Here is a 24248-nt window from a genome sequence, read left to right on the forward strand (position 1 = left end):
CACGTTAAAAACTATTTCTTTTGCGTATAATCGGGAAAAAACAGTCATACAGTTGGTTAAGAGGATATATTTATTCTGAGGAAAAAAAGCAAATAGAAATACAAAAATAGCTGAATGTTTTCTTTTAAGTTGTCTCTAATACTGAAGACGTCGGTGGGCGCTAACAGAGGTTCGTGTGGACCGTAGAAATTCTTTCACTCTGTCCTTTATGCGTTTGCTGTCAGCGCTGGTCAGGTATATATATATATATATATATATATATATATATATATATATATATATAGCCTATATATATATATATATTAATAAACTTCACAGCCACAAATATAAATAACACAACTTGTACTAAAACTGGGCGAGGATTTGAAAGAATACGATGCTTGTTATATAATTTAAAATGTTTTTCCTCTTGTCCTATTTCTGCATACAAATTTTTTCACTCGCCAGGAACTTGCCGCTGGAGAGCACCGTCAACGATCTCAATCTTATGGCTCATTCTTCACGATTATAGAATTAAAATAATGGCGCGTTAGGTTTTTTATGCCGCGGGTGCAACCAACAAGGGTTGTGCATTTTAGTTTAACTTTTTGAGCGTTATAAGCAGTTCGGTGTTAGTTTTTATATAAATATATCAAGCCGAAACTAAACAGCGCATTCTCTCCGCCTCCTCGTTCATAACCAGCTGGACACGCTACTGAAGCAAGCAGGAGAGATAGCCTACTCCGTCATTCATAATCTTAGCTGATGTATCCGAGTCGAAAGAATATATTAAAGAGGAATGTTCTTTTAACAGTCCCGATACGTTTAATCTTTTTATTTTTATTTTTTTACTTTTTTTCCTGTCATTTCTCTTCATCAAATTATTTTTTAAGCTGCTTGATTATGTTAAAACAGAAAGCAGAGCCCGTCAATTGAGAGCGATGCATGTCATGTGTTGCATAATTGCCTTTTTTCTTGTGCGTGCGTGATCCATTTCTGATTCTTTTTTGCTCGGGCTCTCACACACAACCTTTATGTCTGCTGTGTCTTTAATATGGTGTGTAGATTATTATGCGTTATTGAAACATCAAGGGGGACGCAGCAAAGTAACTTATAAATTAAAATTGTATTATTTTATGCAACAGCCTTACATTTAAAACGGAAACATAAGGGCGATTATAAGCAAAAAGACCTCAAGGCTAGATGTTTTCTTTCCCTTTATTATTTATTTTTTTATTTTGGCGCATGTGTGCGATAGAAAAACTAGTGTAATAAGGCAAGCCATCTTTCCCAGACTCGGGGCAAATTCCGCCTTTCCTTTCACTCCGTTCCGAAGCCCCAGCTGGCCCTCCTGCCATCCACTGCGTAAAATATATGCTGGATAAGTTGACGGTTCATTCCGCTGTGGCGATCACAGACTAATAAAGGGACTAAACCGAAAAGAAAATGAACGAACGAATGAATGAATAAATTAATAATAATAAAATAAAAATAAGGTAATAATCTTTAAACACAAATGCCGCGTAAGCGGCCTTTTTATTTTTAGAGATGGTACATTTGAATTGCCTCTTCCCACTTCCCCCACCTCAAAATTGAAAGTTGCAAAGAGAACTATAGCTCATTTACACCTTGATGTGTTAGCCTCAATAGCAAAGAGCATAGCCCATTTACACCTCAACACAGAGCAAGTTTAGCGGAAGAATGTCAAATCAGAATCACGCAGATGAAGCACACCAGCTACTACTTTCATGAAACTATTAAATGTGTATTGTCATAAATTTGCTTATTTGCAGCAGCTTTTTTTCGCGCAACAGAATTGCGGCGTTGGGAAGCCGTCAATGAATAAAAACAGGGTCAATAGTGAAATCGGCTTTTTATTTTATCCCTATTACCTATATCAGTGCATTGAAGGCCTTTTATGGTGTCATCACGATAGAATAGCCTAAGTTATATTGAAATAATTTAAAGAACAAAGTTATAAAAACTCACATTACATAAATAAACAATTAAAAATATGTTTAGGTTGTCTTTATTTAATTGCCCTCGTGATGATGGTGTGCTTTATCATTATGTGCGTTTTACTTATAACGTGATTCAAATGATGGATCTGCGACAGAGAAACTAGGGGTTTTGGGAAACATGCATCACTATATCCTTTTTTTTCCCAAACTGTGCATAGTTCAGCCGCAAGTTACTGTAGCCTACGTCTTTTTTTGGGAAAGCGCCCCATGTCCGCTAGTGCCGCGCGCCTCTTTCTCTGGGCAAAAAGGAGTTGATTTTTTAAATATTAAATATATAGATTAATTAAATATTCAGCAAAAGAGACATTTATTTCATATTTTACTATGCATTTCATCTGATAGGCAAATCTTTATAGCTTAATTAAACACATATTGTCAAAACCCACACATAGGCCTATTGTATGAAAATGAAAAGGGCCTTTTTTGTTATTATTAGACTACTATTTGTTATTTGTTGCCTAGGCTATTTTCACATTTTCACATTTGAGGTGCTTTATTGGTATGACAAGTAACTGTACATTCGTTTTGCCAAAGCAGTGCAGCGTCGCGTCTCACAAACAAGACAGTGCAAAAAGGGCAGTAGTGCAAACAAATATGAAAATAACATAATAAAAAAAATGATTAATAAAAATAAAAATAGAATAAAAAAATAAAAATATAATAATAAAAATAAAAATAGATTTTTGATAACATAAAACAGTATAAAGGTAATAATAGTAGCCTATTATTAAAAGTAGGTCCACATAAAGAGTTCCAGCTTGTGTGTTGGAGACAGGAGCGGGTGGTTGAACACACAGCAGCACACACACTCCCCCAGTAAGATGGGTTCTGTTCGACAGGGACTCAAATTGTTTTGTATGTGTTGGATTATCGGGTAGAATTTCTCCTGGATCTCGGAGCAGGCCCGTGGCATGTGCAGGATAAATTTTTTGAAGAGCGGGACCGAGGGTGTGCCGCGTCGCGGGGGCACTTTTGATCATTTTGGAAGGGCACTAAAAAGGGCATGTGCACTGCACAGGTTGAGCCCTATGTGCACGTGCCTGTCTCGGAGTATTTAGTGCGCTTAGTTAGGATATGCAGCTCCGTCTCAATCAGCTGCTGAGGGCACAGCCGCTTCCCCACCGGCAGCCATGTTTTTTTTGTGCCGGCCCGTCTCTACGGCTGGCTGATGTCCGCTGCCCGCTTCTAACATGTTAGAAAATACTGCAAATCAAGCTGTCGGTATCTCCCCGCGGTTGAAATTGTTCGTTATTCGGAAAAAAAAAAGAATAAATATCAGTGCGCAAGCTTTCTAGATTTATTTTAGGCCTATATTCAGCTGTTTTAATCTTGCAATTCTGATAACTTTTAGAGATAATGTCTGTTTTTACCAACTTGTCTGTCATTTATTTCTCATTTGCTACTTATTTTATTAATTTGTTGATGTTAATATACTACATATAGTCTTGAATATGCATCTAAAATCCTTTGGCATTCAAATTTGCTTTGAACTTAAAAGAGAGAAAGAATCTGATTTTACCTGTCAGAGCACATTGCATATGCCTTTTTTAAAATAACATTTATTTAACAAATATTTTAGCACATCGAAAGTAATTAAATTACCTGTCTTTTGATTAAAACCTTTATGCAAAAAGATCAGAAAAAAAGGCAATATATGCGACATGACATCGCTGTCATGCCACGATTTGAGGATAAATTCGCTTTTAGGTGCTGCTTTGAATAAAATAAAACTATTAAAAAGCACATTAAAGACACTCATAAAATAAAACATTAATAAAGGAGTATCTTATGAAAAAAACACCAATTGACGGGCTCTGCTTTCGGTTTTAAAAGAATCAAGCAGCTTTAAAAATATAATTTGCTGAAGAGAAATGACAGGGGAAAAAAGATTGAACATATCGGGACTGTTAAAAGAACATTCCTCTTTGATATATTCTTTCGACTCCGACACATCAGCTAAGATTATGAACGACGGAGTGTCTCTCCTGCTTCAGTGGCGTGTCCCGCTGGTTATAAACGAGGAGGCGGAGAGAATGCGCTGCTTAGTTTCGGCTCAATATATATTAAATTAAAAACTAACACCGAGCTGCTTATAACGCTCAAAAAAGTTAAACTAAAATGCACAACCCTTGTTGGTTTCACCTGCGGGATGCACAATGAACCTAACGCGCCATTATTTTAATTCTATATTCGTGAAGAATGAGCCAACCGCATATGCTTAGTCCTGTTGGTCGGGACTCTCTGCTTTATAACTTATTAGTTTATTACAATAATCACACTTAGCTTTGCCATCGTTCTTCACCACATATAGCCACTCAACACATCTTGCGGTCCATCTTTAATGTTTAGATTATTGAAGGTGCTATTGATGTTTTGAGAAAAAAAAATTAATAGTACTGAAACTAAATTATTAAAAATAAACTTGCGGGACTTCGTTTATGTCCTGCGGCAACATTATTTTTATTACACTTTAAGTGATCTGCTTGAGGTAGGTCACGTTTATCAATGGTAAGTTTTAGCCTAAGTTTACATCAATAACATAATGTGCATTGTCCTTTACCATACAAAAAAAGAAAAAAAAAAACATTTATTTATATTTTAAATGCATTAAAAAGCAAGCGCATATCTTAGCCTTGAGTTTGTTCACACTCTGCCTGTATTAACATAAATGCTGTATTTTAATATAGCTAATTTTGATTAGCTTTAACTGACAGCCTTTTCTTCTTTTTCCGCGGTTATGCGGCATTATATTTCACACACATATGCAAGGTGACTGAGGTGAACTTACTGAGCCATTAAGTAAAAAAACAAAACAAAACAGTTATACTTTAAAGCAGAACATTGACGTTTTGAAACAAAAAAACGGAACTGAAACTAAATTATTAAAAATAAACCTGCCAGACTTAATTTATGTCCTATTTTCATTATTTATTTATTTTCATTATTCGTTTATTATTATGTACTGAAACATAAAATGAGATAGTAAAATATAATCAACAACGAAAATGTAAATAAAAACGTAAATTAAAAACATAAATGAAAATATCTTGTCTTAGTCCTATCAAAATAGCAAACTTCATCTCTCTATATTTAGACTAAAAGACTGCTTTATTTATTTATTTATATATATATTTATTTATTTATTTATTTAAGACTACTTATTTATACTGAATGTTTGTGCTTTCACTTTAGTTGTCTTTCATTTCTTCAATTGTATTTTCCAAAACGAATCCTCTTTGCACTTAAAAAGTTTACAATAAACCAGGTAAACAAATTTTAAATGTAAGTTGAGGTGATCGCATGTTCACAACTGTGAGGTGATGTGCTCTACCGGCAGGATAATCTATATTATTTTGCTGTTTTTCATATGCGCATGTTTAGGATTTGAGATAATAACATTGCCATGGTAGTCAAAGAAATCAAAACATTATTTTCACCCCAACGCAATTTAATCGGGCACTGAAGGCTAATAACTTAATTCTTATATTTGCTTTTTGACTTCTCACCATGTATCTTTTCTACAGCATAGTATAGTGTAAGAGCATGTCTATTACCAGAAAAACTCAATTAAAATTATATTTTAATTGAACACATCACATCACACACAGTAAGCTACGCCTACAGAACAGTCTGTTTAGCATTGTGAAAAGGCAAAGCTGAATATCTGTGGTTAAAGTGCCACCCAGCGGTCAAATGCTGCTGGCGCATCAAGTAACGCCATCGCCGCGGTATGAATGGCGGCACAAGGAACACATTGAAGTAGTAACATCTGTAAATCTTCTTTAGTAAAAATAACAGACCTATAGGCTGACTGTATATGACAAACACACAATCTAACTAAACATGATGCTTGCTATAAACTATAGGCTACATTATTTGAGCATTCATTATGACATTGATATATGTTGTGGTCCAGCTTATGTTTCCTTTTTTGAGTGAGACGGAGAAAGTTTAAAACAAGGTCCACTTATATGCTTCAGCGCCAAAACACAAAGTGGTCTGTTGAATAAAGTCTTAATATAATTAAAATGACAGCAAAATATTCACAGTTTCAGAATAGCCTATATTAGGCTACATCATGTTTAGTTAATGACAAGTTCAGTGAATGACAATCCATACTGCTCCTGTCAGTTTCACTTTTATTAATATAATCAACTACTTTGACCACAATAAGCCAGGCTTTACTAACTATTGGCAGCACTTAAAGTATTCCCCTCAGAAGAAGAAACTCAATCGGACACTTTCAAAAACTGAGCAGCACAAAGAGGAGAAATCAGTGTGTTGATGATCTGTCCAATGTATTATTAAGCTTTTTCTAATTCAAAGTTTCAGGTAGGCCTACTTTGTGTGTGAATACCTTGCAATTAGGGCTGGGTATCGACCGAATCGTCTTGCTACTATCGAGTATCTAAAAATTCTTTTTCGTTCGGTACCAAATTTCGATACTCAAGGGTATAATCTTGTCAACGTCAGTGAGCTAGAAAATCTGAGCCATCCTTAACGTGACCGGGTCAAATGCTGGTGATTGACTGCAGCGAGGCTGTCTTGAAAATCAGTAGTTTACGACGGTCACGCGCACTCACTCAGAGCTTGTCAAATGTGAGGCTGTAATGCGTACACTACTACACTTTAGAGCATAGCATACATTTAATGCAAAGGATGTTTAAGTAATCAAAAGTATGGCTACATTATGCAAAGATTGACGGCAACAGCGCACGATGCAATATCTGTAAAGTTATCGCGACCAAGACTGGCAACACGTCAAATATGATAAAACACCTGACACAGGGTCCCCGCGGGGTCTTAAAAAGTGTTAAAGTCTTAAAATAAAAAAATCGAAATTTATGGCTTTAAAAAGTCTTAAATTTGCTGTTCTAGGTCTTAAATATTTTTGCACAGGTCTTTATTTTTGTTGTTATTGCTAGGTTTTTGGGGTGTTGTAGTTCTTTATTTCACTAGTCCAATTGTAATTTGCATTACAACTACAAAAAGGTCAACTTTCAATAGCCAATCAGCTTTCTGATATTAAACCCAGTGCGCGCGGCAAATGTGACATCATCGCTGTGTTTGCGGAAGTTCGCTTTGAGTGCACGCAACATGATTTCACTGACAAACGTCGCAAGTGCAGTTTTATAAGTAAGAAGTGCTGTAATACGAGAGAGCGAATCTCTGCTCGCGCGCCGGTTTCCTTTTGTTCATGGACAAAACTGCTTGCGAGCTCTCAAAACACTGGCTGCTCACGTGCGAATGATCTGCTCTCGCTCAGTCAGACTCCTTTCGTGCTTTTGCTCTCCAAAGAAGCTTCAGCATACTGTAGTTGTGTTACAATAGCAACTATAGAATTACCACAACAGAGTAATTGAAGTACTTTACAAAACACTTTACAGCAGACACTAGTTCACTTTATTTTAGTGATAAAATGGGATTGATAGTAGCATTTATTTAAAGAGTGAATAGTACAGTAAGCTATAATACCTAAAATACCTAATTTATACCTATTATTACCTATTTTCTATCACGGTTACATTTCTGCTTGCCAGAATGACCAATAATTATTGGCTAGAAATTGCAACAGCCATCGGAAAGGAGGAAAGTTTTTGTAAAACTTTGGAAAAACCTGAGGGATAAGTTTGTTAAAACAACAAAAAAAGAGGCCCCCAAAAACATCTTCAATGATAATGATTATCTTTTTATTCGTCTGATTTTACTTTCTGTTTTTTTGGAGCGCCGCCTGTCATTAAAAAAAAATATCTCAATGGTGAACGTGTCAAGTATAAAAGCCTTAATCTGTTTTGTGAGTTGTGCGATGCGGTGCCAGGTGAAAGTATAAATCTGCATAAGATGTTTGTTTTTTCTGTAGTTCAACGGTGCATTTAATCTGACTTTACCACTGTTCAATTTAAATAACTTTGTTTTACCCCTAATTTAATGCTTTTACATTTTCTCTCGTGTGTTTTTGATATTGCGATATAGGTCCTAAATGTAATACTTAATGGTCCTAAAAAGGTCGTAAAAGGTCTTAAATTTGACATTATGATATCTGCAGAGTCCCCGTGACAGTACACAGAATTAATTTACGAGCAGAAAGTTGCTCCGACGCAGTCATTATCTTCATCCTCTTAGTATTTTCCTGACTCAGGGCCTCCAACAACGTGCCCACCACAAGCGTCGTCTTCCATGACTGATGAGGATAACTGCGCGATGGTTGGGGCTCCGAAAGGCAAACAGACATACAAAATCAGTTTTTAGCACTTCTTGCTTGTGTACCGTTAAAGCTAAGGCCCAGATTACACTACCAGTTAAATGTGACCCAATTCCGATTTTTTTTGCTTAAACTTGTGACAATGTGGTGCAATGTGGAAGAGAGAGCGTGTGTGGATATTCCGACGTGGGAAAAAACAACAACAACAGAGGAAACATGGAGGACGGTGGTCAGTCGCCATTATTTGCTCCCACTAGACCTGAGATCTCTCTCGTACCACAAATTCCTCTCAGTGGTGTAGGACATCATACAGCATATAAACAATAAGCGCTAGCTGCGATGCAGGCCCTTCCCCACCTCCTTCGCCTCAAAATCATTTTCAAGTTGGGCAAATTCGTGTTGTAATTTTTACGCTATTAACGTTATCAATGCACGCACTGCGGGCTACACATAGAACAACTTTATTCCCTTTAACACCAGTGCGCACACAGGCTACATCTTACACACACACACACATCAGGGCCGTACCATTACATAAACTGCGTGGGGGTAAATCTGGACTGAACCATTTGCTGCTTATACTACACCACGTATTTCGTAGAGCTAAAAAGAAAATTTCTTCCATCGTGGCTAGTGTGGCACAGATGCTAGGACCCGCCTTTATGCATGCATCATAGGTTGTATGGCAAGTGTAAACGCATGAATTCGATATGGGTCACAATTAAAAGAACGTGTAAACGGACAGACAAAAAAATCTGAATTGGGCATCAAGACCTGACAGTGTGAACGGGGCCTAAGTTTGTGCGGGGAAAATGTATTCATTCTTTTTTTGGACCTAATGTATGCTGTGCAGCGTTATGTACTGATCCGATGGCTTTAAATACCTAGCTAAATTGATACTAAAATGCTTTAAGGTTAACGGTAAATGATAAAGTTTACCTCACATTAAACTTGTCTTATTTAAATGTCCTTATCCTTGGCTGCATTAACAGTTTAGCTTTCAAGTTTTCTTCACATTAATGTTATAGTCTGCTCCTGCTGACCCTGGAATTAGGATACCATCAAGTGATAATCCATTGCACTGGCAGAAAAATGAACAAGGAAAGGAAAGATGAATGCCACAGGGCCGTTACAAATTTTATTGTTAAAAGTTTGCTGCCTTTTTCTCCTGTGGAGGCTTCATGGTGGAGCTAAGAACAGTAAGCTGTAAATGATGTTGTAATATTATTACCATTAAGGCTGTTGGCCATGTTTGTAGGTAGTCTCTTAACCTAGATAATTTTTAAATCTTTTTATAGTAAGCAACAATGATAAAATAATGCTAATGTTACTTTTTTGTGTTTGATGATGTCAAATATAGGGAGATGATAAGCACTTTAAACCCCAGATATCAGTCCCCCAGCCGAGACATGCTCTCAAATACCCTCATACCTGCAGTTGAAAAAGAAAATATCAAGAAAGAGTTGCAAGATGTGAGAGATGTGGCTGTGACTGCTGATGGCTGGATCAGCATTGCACAGGACCACTACCTGACAGTGTCACTTCACTTTGTCAGAGAGGGTTCCATGAAAGACATACAAGGGCAGTATACACATCCCAGACAGGGGACATTTTAGCAGAAGAGATAAGAGATATTCTTGATGAATTTAATATAAAGGATAGAGTAGTTGCTGTGACAATGCAGCAAACATGGATGTAGCAGTAAAAAGAGATGAGTATTAAAAAAATTGGCTGCTTTGCTCACACTCTCAATATTGCTGCTCAGAAGCTTTCCACAATTACCTCAGTCTCACAGTGGGCAGGAAGGATCAGAGCAATGGTGGTGTGGCTGAAAAGATCCACCCTGGCTAAACCTATCCTTAAAGAGAAGCAGCATCTTCTCGGTAGGTAGAAATCAGAATAGTTGAACCTTAGTGCAAAACTCTTTGGCCAAATAGTTAATAAAAATCCTTTGCTAAATCATGCAGTAAAACATTTCTGCAAATAAACAGCCACTTTGATAACCAACACAAACATAAATTTCTCTTTCCCATTTTAGGTCTTCCAGAACATGCTGTCATCCTTGATGTGAAAACAAGGTGGAATAGCTTATTCCTCATGGTGGAGCGATTCCTAGAGCAGTTCCCTGCCTTCCAGGCCACCTCCATGGACCATCGTCTTAAGAAATTAATGGACAAGGACAGGTAAAAACTCTGTTCTCATTTTAAATGCTTATTCAATTTTCAGTGTAAACGATTTTGCTCATGAATCTATAGTCCAGCTAATGAATCTGATCATATTTTACAGACTGCAGAGAATTTCTGATGAGGATTTTAGAAAAGCAGAAGAGTTTGTCAAAATTACAAAGATACTTTACACTTCAACCCTCTGCGTCTCTGCTGAAAGGAGCCAAAACTTGGGTCAGATTCTGCCTATCTTAAATAAGCTCCAGCACCACTTCACAGTGAATAAAGAGGACTCCTCCTTCACAAAGACTATCAAGGACCCTATCTGGAATGACCTCTCAAAAAGATACCAGGGGTGCAGTGTAATCCTGCTGAATTTGCTCTTGTTTTCATTAGAATTATTCAGTGATTGACTCAGTGTTTTTGTCTTGAATATCAGATGGAGGAGGGCACACCCTTGCATCCCAGATTCAAGTCAAAAGTGACAAATGAAGTGTGGACCAGACTGAAGGAGGAGCTAATGAAAAGGACCTTAGAACAGGTGTTACTTCATATTGGTAATATTCTACTTCACTTGAATTGTAGATCAATATGTGTTGTGGTAAATATTGACTTCTCATTAATCACAAATTATCAGACCAGAGGTTTTGAATATCAGAAAATAGACTTTATTCTCCATAATAAAGCCGAGAAAGAGCAGAGCAGACCCCAGAGCTTTCTGAAGTCTCTCCTGGACACCTTCTAAAGTTTCAGTGTGTTTGTTACAATTTTTATACAGGATTATTTGACACACCCCTAAGTCTCTTTTTAACTCTTGACCATTTTTGAATAGGTTTTTAGTCTAAGGGGTCCTGCTATTCTTGGCTCTCAGCCCACTAGCTCATGTCAACAGAGATGTTACAGGTCTATGTCAGTAAAGTATAGATGCAACTTATGCAAAGGAACTAAGTGTTTACATACATTGTCATGATAGGATAATAACTTGATAATATGTTACTCATTCTAACTTCTGACACATATAGCTTCATAGAAGTATTTAACATAAATAATCAGTGCTTTACATATTCAGTCATTCTACACAATCAGTCACTCAGCCTTCTCCTAGTGTTGCTCCTGTGCAGGCATACTCATCTTACACAGACATATCACTGTATTTTTAACACAGGCTGGCATGTTTGCTGCAAACACTACATACATTTTGAGAAGAGAAAATTAACTGCTTTACACTTAGAAAATACTTCATACAGAGAGAATAAAATCTTCTTCAATCCCTCCTCTTAAGACTTTAGTCATAATATTATTGTCTTTTAACCCCAAAGTGCAATTTCATAATCCAGTTCTCTTAATTACCTCTATCTAGTGACTGATATTAGCCACATAGCTGTTATCAATTGACTAGATTATGCCACTGTACTTTGACAGAAGTCCAGCCAAACATCTTCCCTTTTACTTTTGATTTGAAGGAAGTAAAAGACTGTACTCTGTTTTTCTCTTAACACATCAAAGACAACAATGTTTTAAGCATAAGTATTCAGTTGGTTCAGTGCTAGCTGCTAGTTTTCACACTCATGTAGAATATACTGAAGTGATATTATATATAGGTACCATGAAAGCAATATGCAAACAAAATCAATATGCAAATGTAAAAAGCATCAAATGTTGATCTTGATCTTTGCTCATCCTTGTTTCTCTTATTCCAAGCTATCAGCATCTTCATTAGACTTTGAAAAGTTGTTAATGGAGATGTGTGGTTGAGAGTCTGAGTTCTGAAATCTGCAGTTGTGCATTCATCATCCCTTGACTTGTGGCACTTCTGTATGTGGTATTCAGGCACATTATCAGAATCACTCTTTTCTTTGCTCTGATAAACTCTTGCTTCCACACGTGGCACTTAGTAGTTTAGAGCTTTGGAATATTCAGGCTCCTCTGTTTCCAGTCAGCTTTCCCTTGCTGGAGTTGTTCCCTTTCGCTCCTTTGAGGCATTGGTACCTCATCAATGGCATCCCCTTTGGCAGCTGTTGGATTTGCCCTCATCCAGATATGGTCCTTTCCTCCTGAGCTCTCCAGAGCATCCACAGATAGACTCGATCAGCTGGACCAATTGGACCTTATATCTCTGCTCTCTCACATGGCTCCTTTCTGGTTTCCTGCACAGATATCGCTATGCACATGGCAATTAATTGTTTCTTTATTAAAGTCCCTACTGCATTAGACATCTTTGCAAACCATTCCAAGAGGTTATGTGCAAGGTTATAGGTGAGATTATATGCCAGGTTTTATGCAAAGTTTCATGTGGTTTCTTGCAAGGGTCATGCTGTTTCTTGCAAGGTTTCTTTCAAGGTTTCTTTCAAGGGTCGACCCAATAGCAGTTCATGCGATGCGGTGTTAGATGCTTGTTTCTGTCAGTTTCCATGCCATCACTCACCAATGCACTTGTAAACACATTAATCCCATTAAGTTTATTATTTTCACATATTTCATTGAGGGTTGGTCTTGTTGGATCATCTTCATCTCTTTCAGCCATTTCTGGTAACTGAGCATAATACAATTACTCTCTCTTTTGTTTTATTCATAATTTTTCATACTCCTTTAGATGTTTTTATTTATTTATCACTCATTAACTTCATGATTACTTTATGAATGCAAACCCATTATGAACTTATTTCTGAAGGCATTTCAAAATTTAGGAAATACTTCTCTTGTCACAGATGTAATAAATATCCCTGCTTCATAATCTGCTCCTGATGCTACCTCTAATCATCTACTCATCATAGTTTCTCAACTGTGCTTGTTTACAGAATAATTCTCTATCCAGTCAACACTAAAAACAGTCATCATCTCACTGTTTGGAGCAATGGTCTCCAGTCAAGTCTTTTAATTGAACTAGAGCTCTGTGAAGTTGTAGATAATTCAATCATCCACATATTGTGACAGTGTCCATACAATGATCTTCTCCCTTATTATAACCCTTTATGCATTCTGGTGTATACAGTATATGCTAGTCATCAAGCTACACGAGTACAAATAAGTTTCTACCCTCCTCTGATAGTTACCTAAAAAAAACTCAATAGAAATCAAACCACTTAAAATATTTACCATCCAAAAGGACATACAGATGTTACTACTTCAATGTGTTCCTTGTGCCGCCATTCATACCGCGGCGACGGCGGTACTTGATGCGCCAGCAGCATTTGACCGCTGGGTGGCACTTTAACCACAGATATTCAGCTTTGCCTTTTCACAATGCTAAACAGACTGTTCTGTAGGCGTAGCTTACTGTATGTGATGTGATGTGTTCAATTAAAATATAATTTTAATTTAGTTTTTCTGGTAATAGACATGCTCTTACACTATACTATGCTGTAGAAAAGATACATGGTGAGAAGTCAAAAAGCAAATATAAGAATTAAGTTATTAGCCTTCAGTGCCCGATTAAATTGCGTTGGGGTGAAAATAATGTTTTGATTTCTTTGACTATCATGGCAATGTTATAATCTCAAATCTTAAACGTGGGCATATAAAAAACAGCAAAATAATATAGATTATCCTGCCGGTAGAGCACATCACCTCACAGTTGTGAACTTGCGATCACCTCAACTTACATTTAAATTTTGTTTACCTGGTTTATTGTAAACTTATTAAGTGCAAAGAGGATTCGTTTTGGAAAATAGAATTGAAGAAATGAAAGACAACTAAAATGAAAGCACAAACATTCAGTACAAATATTTAGTCTTAAATAAATAAATAAATAAATAAATAAAGCAGTCTTTTAGTCTAAATATAGAGAGATGTAGTGTTTGCTGTTTTGATAGAACTAAGACTAGACATGTTCATTTATATTTTTAATTTACGTTTTTATTTACATTTTCGTTGTTGATTATAATTACGATCTCATTTTATGTTTCAATTATAGTACATAATAATAATAAACGAATAATGAAAATAAATGAATAATGAAAATAGGACATAAATTAAGTCTGGCAGGTTTATTTTTAATAATTTAGTTTCAGTTCCGTTTTTTGTTTTAAAACGTCAATGTTCTGCTTTAAAGTATAACTGTTGTTTTGTTTTGTTTTTTTACTTAATGGCTCAGTATGTTTTGTATTTTAATTTCATATTCAGTCACCTTGCATATGCGTGTGAAATATAATGCCGCATAACCGCGGAAAAAGAAGAAAAGGCTGTCAGTTAAAGCTAATTAATCAAAATTAGCTATATTAAAATACAGCATTTATGTTAATACAGGCAGAGTGTGAACAAACTAAGGCTAAGCTATGTGCTTGCCTTTTAATGCATTTAAAAATATTTGCGGCCTTTTTATAGGCTACAGGCAACTGGTTTATAATAATGTTTTTTTTTTTTTTTTTTGTATGGTAAAGGACAATGCACATTATGTTATTGATGTAAACTTAGGCTAAAACTTACCATTGATAAACGTGACCTACCTCAAGCAGATCACTTAAAGTGTAATAAAAATAATGTTGCCGCAGGACATAAATGAACTCCCGCAAGTTTATTTTCAATAATTTAGTTTCAGTACTATTAATTTTTTTCTCAAAACGTCAATAGCACCTTCAATAATCTAAACATTAAAGATGGACCGCAAGATGTGTTGAGTGGCTATGTGGTGAAGAACGATGGCAAAGCTAAGTGTGATTATTGTAATAAACTAATAAGTTATAAAGCAGAGTCCCGACCAACAGGACTAAGCATATGCGGTTGGCTCATTCTTCACGAATATAGAATTAAAATAATGGCGCGTTAGGTTCATTGTGCATCCCGCAGGTGCAACCAACAAGGGTTGTGCATTTGAGTTTAACTTTTTGAGCGTTATAAGCAACTCGTTGTTAGTTTTTATTTAAATATATCGAGCCGAAACTAAGCAGCGCATTCTCTCCGCCTCCTCGTTTATAACCAGCTGGACACGCCACTGAAGCAGGAGAGACACTCCGTCGTTCATAATCTTAGCTGATGTGTCGGACTCGAAAGAATAATTCAAAGAGGAATGTTCTTTTAACAGTCCCGATATGTTCAATCTTTTTTTCCCTGTCATTTCTCTTCAGCAAATTATATTTTTAAAGCTGCTTGATTCTTTTAAAACCAAAAGCAGACCCCGGTAATTGGTGTTTTTTCATAAGATACTCCTTTATGAATGTTTTAATTTATGAGTAGTCTTTAATGTGCTTTTTAATAGTTTTATTTTATTCATAGCAGCACCTAAAAGCGAATTTATCCTCAAAACGTGGCATGAGAGCGATGCATGTCATGTGTCGCATATTGCCTTTTTTTCTGATCTTTTTGCATAAAGGTTTTAATCAAAAGACAGGTAATTTAATTACTTTCGATGTGCTAAAATATTTGTTAAATAAATGTTATTTCAAAAAAAGCATATGCAATGTGCTCTGACAGGTAAAATCCGATTCTTTCTCTCTTTCAAGTTCAAAGCAAATTTGAATGCCAAAGGATTTTAGATATGCATATACAAGACTAATAACATCAACAAATTAATAAAATAAGTAGCAAATGAGAAATAAATGACAGACAAGTTGATAAAAACAGACATTATCTCTAATTATCAGAATTGCAAGATTAAAACAGCTGAATATAGGCCTAAAATGATCTAGAAAGCAACTACTGCGCGCTGATATTTATTCTTCTTTTTTTCCGAATAACGAACAATTTCAACCGCGGGGAGATACCGACAGCTTGATTTGCAGTATTTTCTAACATGTTAGAAGCGGGCAGCGGACATCAGCTAGCCGTAAAGACGGGCCGGCACAAAAAAAACATGGCTGCCGGTGGAGAAGCGGCTGTGCCCTCAGCAGCTGATTGAGACGGAGCTGCATATCCTAACTGAGTGCACTAAATACTCCGAGATCCGGGAGAAATTCTACCCGATAATCCAACACATACAAAACAACTTTGAGTCCCTGTCGAACAGAACCCATCTTACTGGGGGAGTGTGTGTGCTGCTGTGTGTTCACCCAACAATACCCGCTCCTGTCTCCAACACACAAATACTGGAACTCTTTATGTGGACTTACTTTTGATAATAGGCTACTATTATTACCTTTATCCTGTTTAATGTTATCAAAAATCTATTTTTATTATTATTTTTTTTATTCTATTTTTATTTTTATTAATCTTTTTTTATTATATGTTATTTTCATATTTGTTTTCACTACTGCCCTTTTTGCACTGTCTTGTTTGTGAGACGCGCACTGCTTTGGCAAAACGAATGTACAGTTACTTGTCATGCCAATAAAGCACCTCAAATGTGAAAATAGCCTAGGCAACAAATAACAAATAATAGTCTAATAATAACAAAAAATGCCCTTTTCATTTTCATACAATAGGCCTATGTGTGGGTTTTGACAATATGTGTTTAATTAAGCTATAAAGATCAGATGAAATGCATAGTGAAATATGAAATAAATGTCTCTTTTGCTGAAAATTTAATTAATCTATATATTTATTATTTTAAAAATCAACTCATTTTTGCCCAGAGAAAGAGGCGCGCGGCACTAGCGGACATGGGGTGCTTTTTCAAAAAAAGACGTACAGTAACTTGCAGCTGAACTATGCACAGTTTGGGGAAAAAAGGATATAGTGATGCATGTCCCCCAAAACCCCTAGTTTCTCTGTCGCAGATCCATCATTTGAAGGCAATTCAAATGTACCATCTCTAAAAATAAAAAAGACCGCTTACGCGGCATTTGTGTTTATTATTACCATATTTTTATTTTATTATTATTAATTTATTCATTCATTCATCATTCATTATTTTTTTTTCGGTTTAGTCCCTTTATTAGTCTGTGATCGCCACAGCGGAATGAACCGTCAACTTATCCAGCATTTGTTTTACGCAGTGGATGGCAGGAGGGCCAGCTGGGGCTTCGGGACGGAGTAAAAGGAAAGGCGGAATTTGCCCCGAGTCTGGGAAAGATGGCTTGCCGTAATTACACTAGTTTTTCTATCGCACACATGTGCCAAACACATAAACAAATAAATAAAAAAGGAAAAGAAAACATCTAGACTTATAGGCTGAGGTCTTTTTGCTTATAATCGCCCTTATGTTTCCGTTTTAAATGTAAGGCTGTTGCATAGAATAATACAATTTTAATGTATAAGTGATTTTGCTGCGTCCCCCTTGATGTTTCAATAACGCATAATAATCTACACAAAGACACAGCAGACATAAAGGTTGTGTATGAGAGACCGAGCAAAAGAGCGCTCTCTTCACAGCTCTGTTGATGCTGCTAGCGGCTTCTTTCTTTTTGTTATTTATTTTGCAGATAATACACCATATGAATACAACAGAAAGACATAAAACTTTACAAATTACCTTTTGTAGACTCAAAACAAGTGTCATATCTTGATAAGCCTCAGCCACATTGAAATATAATTTAAAGAATTACATTATCGGATATAATAAAATCGCATTAAATAAATAAACCAATATAAAACAAGCAAAATCAAGCTATAACAGTTTAGGTAGGCCTATATAGCCTACATAAATAAAACCGTTAAAGCCAAATCAAACTTTTATTTTACAAGATATTTTCTTTTAAAAGATTTTAGATATTTTCTAAAAACAATAAACACCAGAGAAGGTTTAGAATATTATTTATAAAGTATTTGGATATGATGATAATAATCAAATTGTGCAAACAGAACATTTTTGGGAACACGTTTCAGGTCTCTCCAGTGCATTTGGGCTGAATGTTTGACTGTGTCTAAATGAGGATGTTATAAAATACATTTTCTACCGAGTTATTAACGGATGCACGATGCCAACAGTCGGGGGACGTTCTGGGGGCTGGGTTTGCGTTACGCGCTGCGAGCTATAGACCGACAGTGGAAATGCGACATGATTTCGGTCTCACTGATGCCCATTAACACCTGAAAGACAAGCTTTTGGTTATGAGATGGGGGAAGGGGTATGTCTCCACCCTCAAGTGTTTTCCACAAACATGGTTACACAAAATCCAAAACTCCCGAGGACGGATGGTGTAACCGTAGCAAAACCTATGCGTTTTAAAACCAAACCGCATTAAATATGGGGCCTTATGAAAATGAATGTTTCTATGCACAGCCACTTCTGGACTGAACTACTTGTTATTTAAAATATCTGTATTATCTGTATCTCTAGCATTCGCCAAAACGAATTTGTACATAAAAACACCGAACATAGCCTAGCTGAATAGGGTGTTGCCTGCTGAGCCATGACAGCAGCAGACAATTCCGCACGACCATAAAGCCTTCACCCGACAGTTATTTTCTAATATTCACAACGCGAGCCACAACAATAGACATGCCATGCCCATCATCCTTACAGACAACTTCGCTTTAAACTGTATTAAGGTCCCATTTACACTGCACAGCAGTTTTATATAAAACCTTAATGATACATATAACAGGCTACATTTTGATGGTGAAATAACCTTTTAAACGATGGCTTTTTATTTCAGTATTCAAACATTAAATAACGAATGCATCAAGTGAAATAACGAATATGCAAAAACACATGTATATAAATATAAAGGACTATTATAATTAGCAAAATGCTGCTCTATTTATCTTTGTATTTTTATAATTTTATTATTGTTATTTTTAATATTTTGAATTAATTAAAGCTATAGACAAATACTGCTTGACATTTTAGAAAATGTTTTGCGTATACCCAGTGCCGAGAACAAACAAACAAAAGCACATGGCTTGTTAATCAATTTAATCAAGCTCTAGCCACGAATAAAATAATAGACTATTATTTTAATATTTTAGACGACGGGTTAGTAATTATACTATAAATGGTTATGTTCAGATCAATGAAATAATAACTTTAATAATTCTGCTTTGCATTTTTTTATGCATTACTAACATCACTAAACCATACATTTGTTTTATAAGTTAACCAAATATTTGCAGAGATTCAGCAGTTTTTTTTCTGACGCGTTTGCCAGTCATGCCAGTCAGTGAAAAAAAAGTAACCGTTGCCCCGTTTGCAGGTATTCAGATTCGATTTTATTAATCTGATTCAACTTTTATTATTTACAGGACATAAAAATGCAATTAAAAGTTTCAAATCAATGTGCATTGTCCTTTACCATACAAATAAAAAAAAAAAACATTGTTATACACCATAGCCTGTAGCCTATAAAATGGCCGCAAATCTTTTTAAATGCATTAAAAAGCAAGCGCATATTAGCCGTACCTTGAGTTTGTTCACATTCTGCCTGTATTAACATGCATGCTGTATTTTAATATAGCTTATTTCGATGAATTATGTCACCGACTCGGTCCCAGTCATTCCCCTCGCTGACCAGCAGAGGTCACCATCTCCGGACTTCTAACCATTACGTCATCCTTCTCACTCAGATCCCAGCACACCTGTTCTCCATCTCACTAATGACCCACGTACCACACATAAGCAGCTCACACACACACTTCATTGCGAAGTCTTGTTTAGCCCCGGCCAGCATTTCTGAGCGGTCTATCCTGCCTGATCTCCCGTTTACCACTTCAGCCCGTTCCTCGACTCTGCTCTGTCTTCTGCCTGCCCTCGACCTAAAGCCTGATTACACGGACACTGATTCTCGCTGCCTGCCCCGGACTAAAGCCTGTATTACGGACTCTGAACCACGCTTCCTGCCCTTGACTCAAACCTGGTAATCACTCTGCCTCTGTTACCTGCTGATCATCGTTGAGTTGTATGTTGTATGTTCGCACATCCGTGCGAGGTGTTGATGTTTAAGTGTGACTTAATAAATACTGCAAAATGGATCCCTCCGTGTCAGTCTCCCCGTTACAAATTAGCTCTAACTGACAGCTTTTTCTTCTTTTTCAGCGGTTATGCTTGCATTATATTTCACACGCATATGCAAGGTGACTGAAATTGAAATTCAAATACAAAACATACTGAGCCATTAAGTAAAAAAACAAAACAACAGTTATAGCTACTTTAAAGGAGAACATTGACGTTTTGAAAAAAAAAAAAAACTGAACTGAAACTAAATTATTAAAAAATAAACCTGCTAGACTTAATTTATGTCCTGCGGCAAAAAATATTTTTATTATAATCTGCTTAAAATAGGTCAATTTATTTATTTATTTATTTATTGCTTTTGATGAAGCTGCATTCAACTTAAGCTCAATGTCGGCAATGTCTTTAAATAAATAATATATCTAGGCCTATTTTCATTATTCATTAATTTTCATTATTCGTTTATTATTATCTACAATTGTTGAGACATAAAATGAGATAGAATATACAACAACGAAAATGTAAGTAAAAACAGAAATAAAAACATAAATGAAAAAGTCTTGTCTTAGTCCTGTCAAAATAGCAAACACTGAACATCTCTCTATATTTAGGTTAAAAGACAGCTTTATTCATTTATTTATTTATTTATTTATTTATTTAAGACTACTTATTTGTACTGAATGTTTATGCTTTTATTTTAGTTGCAAAAATATCAGAAATTGATCTCGCACGCGCAGGGAAAAAAGGCAATTATGCCACACATGACTTGCATCGCTCTCATGCCAAGTTTTGAGGATAAATTCGCATTTAGATGCTGCTTGAAATAAAATAAAACTATCAAAATGCACATTAAAGACTTTAATAAAAAAATAAAACATTCATAAAGGAGTATCTTATGGAAAAACACCACGGGCTCTGCTTTCGGTTTTAAAAGAATCAAGCAGCTTTAAAAATATATATAATTTGCTGAAGAGAAATGACACGAAAAAAAAAATAAATAAAAAGATTAAACATATCGGGACTGTTAAAAGAAAATTCCTCTTTGATATATTCATTCGACTCCGATACATCAGCTAAGATTATGAATGACGGAGTGTCTCTCCTGCTTCAGCAGCGTGTCCTGCTGGTTAAACGATGAGGCGGAGAGAATGCGCTGCTTTGTGAACCTAACGCGCCATTATTTTAATTCTATATTCGTGAAGAATGAGCCAACCGCATATGCTTAGTCCTGTTGGTCGGGACTCTGCTTTATAACTTAGTTTATTACAATAATCACACTTAGCTTTGCCATCGTTCTTCACATGTTGCCACTCGGCACATCTTGCGCTCCATCTTTAAACAAATGTTTACATTATTGAGGTGCTCTCCGGCGGCAAAGTTTCTGGCAGAGTAGCGAGTGAAAAAATGTGCTTGCAGAAATTGGAATCAAAATTTAAATTATATAACAAGCATCGTATTCTTTCTAATCCTCGCCCAGTTTTAATACAAGTTGTGTTTTTTATATTTGTGGCTGTGAAGTTTATTAAGAATATATATATATATACATATAGCCTACTTTATTTTTTTTATACTTTAAGTGATCTGCTTGAGGTAGGTCACGTTTATCAAGGGTAAGTTTTAGCCTAAGTTTACATCAATAACATAATGTGCATTGTCCTTTACCATACAAAAAAAAAAAAAAAAAACATTATTATACATAGTTGCCTGTAGCCTATAAAAAGGCCGCAAATGCATTAAAAGGCAAGCGCATATCTTAGCCTTGAGTTTGTTCACACTCTGCCAGTATTAACATAAATGCTGTATTTTAATATAGCTAATTTTGATGAATTAGCTCTAACCTTTGACAGCTTTTTCTTCTTTTTCCGCGGTTATGCGGCATTATATTTCACACACATATGCAAGGTGACTGAATATGAAGTTAAAATACAAAACATACTGAGCCATAAGTAAAAAAAAAAAAAAAAAAAAAACTGAACAGAACTGAAACTAAATTATTAAAAATAAAATAATATATAAATATATATAATATATAAAAATATTTTTATTATACTTTTAGTGATCTGCTTAAGGTAGGTCAATTTATTTTTCTCAGTGTTTCACGTACTGTACGGCAATGTCTTTAAATAAATAATTTATTTAGGCCTATTTTCATTATTCATTTATTTTCATTATTCGTTTATTATTCGTTTATGTACAATTGTTATGGCATAAATGAGATAGTAAAATATAATCAACAACGAAAATGGAAATAAAAACAGAAATAAAACATAAATGAAAATGTCTTGTCTTAGTCCTATCAAAATAGCAAACACTGAACATCTTTCTATATTTAGGCTGCTTTATTTATTTATTTAAGACTACTTATTTGTACTAAATGTTTGTGCTTTCATTTTAGCTGTCTTTACTTCTTCAATTCTATTTTCCAAAACAAATCCTCTTTGCACTTAAAAAGTTTACAATAAAGCGTGTTAACAAATTTTAAATGATTAATGAAGGAATTATAATGCTTTGACTTATTGTTTAATATCATTTACAAGCACAGTAGCTGTATGGGCTATTTCTGTCCGTTCGCATCCCGTCCCTTTGCGCCCCCTGGCGGCTCATTCACAAACTGCGGTCATACACTAAAAACAGAGCGGCACCTATTTCAAACGGCGGCGGTACAAGCCGCGGCGTTAATAGCCACTTTGAACTCTCACCTACTGTATCTTCACATACAATATAAACTTCAGCTGGAAAATCTTCTCCTATTGATTTTCTTAAATCATAACCTAAACATAATCTTGTTTTGTCTTCATATGTAATTATTGCCTTTAGATTCCATCAAAAATTATTAGTCATTTATACATTTATTACTACTTTAAATTTAAATAGAAATGTCTAGGACAGATTGTATATTACAGTCAATGTTTCTATTAATGCTCCTATTTTTACACAAACTTTTCAATAGTGTTTAATCCCTATTTCTGCATCTAGTGTTTTTTATTTCTGGGCAGATCTACATCTGATTTAATTTGAACCCTCACTGTGCTGGCTGATTTCATCTGCATCTCAGTCCTGTAATGACAATCATTTAGTTGGAATTTGACACTTCTTTCCTTTACTAATTTATTTTCTGATATATATATTAATTCCTTTTTTATCTTTGAGTTATTTTCTTTTGGCTCATAATTATTTCCTAAGGCACTCCCATTAAACTAGTTGTTTATACAATTTTGATGCACTTTTTTATCAGCTGGCTAAAACTTACTGTATGCTTTGTAAATTTCTCTCTGTTTTAATTATTATTCCTTAATTTTTTTTCTAATTATTTTTCACATATGTTTTCATGTAAAATATTATCTTTTTCTTAAACACTGTTCTCTTTCAATTTTTCTCATAGCAATTTAGAACTGTTACTTTCTGACCTTATGTCCTATGAATTTATTATGTTGGCTTGAGAAAGCCAACATACTGTAATGCTACTTAAACTTATTCTTATTATTATTATGTTGGCTTGAGAAAGCCAACATACTGTAATGCTACTTAAACTTATTCTTATTATTATTCTTATTATTATTCCGGCTTCTGACTTAAAAAAGCAATCGCTTCTCCTCCCAGGGCTTAGATGCTACAAGCCCCAAATTTGGTCAAAAGCTGCCTACTGCCCATGAGATGGTTGCTGTATGTCCTCATCCTGATAAGATTTGTAGTTTTTGAATTAAAAATTTTTTAATTAAAAAATTGTATCGAGTATTTGGGGCATATAAAAAAGTATACAATCCTCAAATTTGGCCAAAAGATGTGTTTGAAATTACAGATAATTATCATATTTATTTGGTGTAATTATAAATAACAGTTTTCCTATAAATATTTTTTTTATATTAAATTTGTAAAATTCAGACTCAAAGCGTGTCAGAGTGTCCACGAGATGGCGCCAGAAGACTATTTTTGAGCCCTTTGTAATTTAGTACTGGCCCTTTAAGAGGCGGGGATATCCGGACTGACTGTTTTGAATCTACAGAAATTCGGGCTCATTTCAGACGTGCTTGTTACAACATTTGAAGCTGAAATTGCGACCATTTTGGTCGCATATGCGCCTGAAAATTAATCTATGCGACCTCATAACATATTTGGGC

General features: G+C 35.4%; 2 protein-coding genes across 2 annotated transcripts in view; one reads left to right on the forward strand and one right to left on the reverse strand.

The window, feature by feature from the left end:
* Window positions 1-24248, reverse strand: part of LOC141378264 (serine/threonine-protein kinase pim-2-like) — a 77465-nt gene that overhangs the window by 13704 nt on the left and 39513 nt on the right. The gene's annotated exons all lie outside the window — the stretch shown is intronic.
* The window catches only part of LOC141378252 (uncharacterized), a 47604-nt gene continuing 29555 nt past the window's right edge, over window positions 6200-24248 (forward strand). The window contains exons 1-4 of the mRNA XM_087287429.1: window positions 6200-10085; window positions 10241-10385; window positions 10489-10722; window positions 10807-10908. The gene's annotated coding sequence lies outside the window, so the exon portion shown is untranslated. The remainder of the gene's footprint in view (window positions 10086-10240; window positions 10386-10488; window positions 10723-10806; window positions 10909-24248) is intronic.

The sequence above is a fragment of the Danio rerio genome, chromosome 16 (assembly GCF_052040795.2).
Source record: "Danio rerio strain M-AB ecotype USA chromosome 16, GRCz13ab, whole genome shotgun sequence".
NCBI classification, from domain to species: domain Eukaryota; kingdom Metazoa; phylum Chordata; class Actinopteri; order Cypriniformes; family Danionidae; genus Danio; species Danio rerio.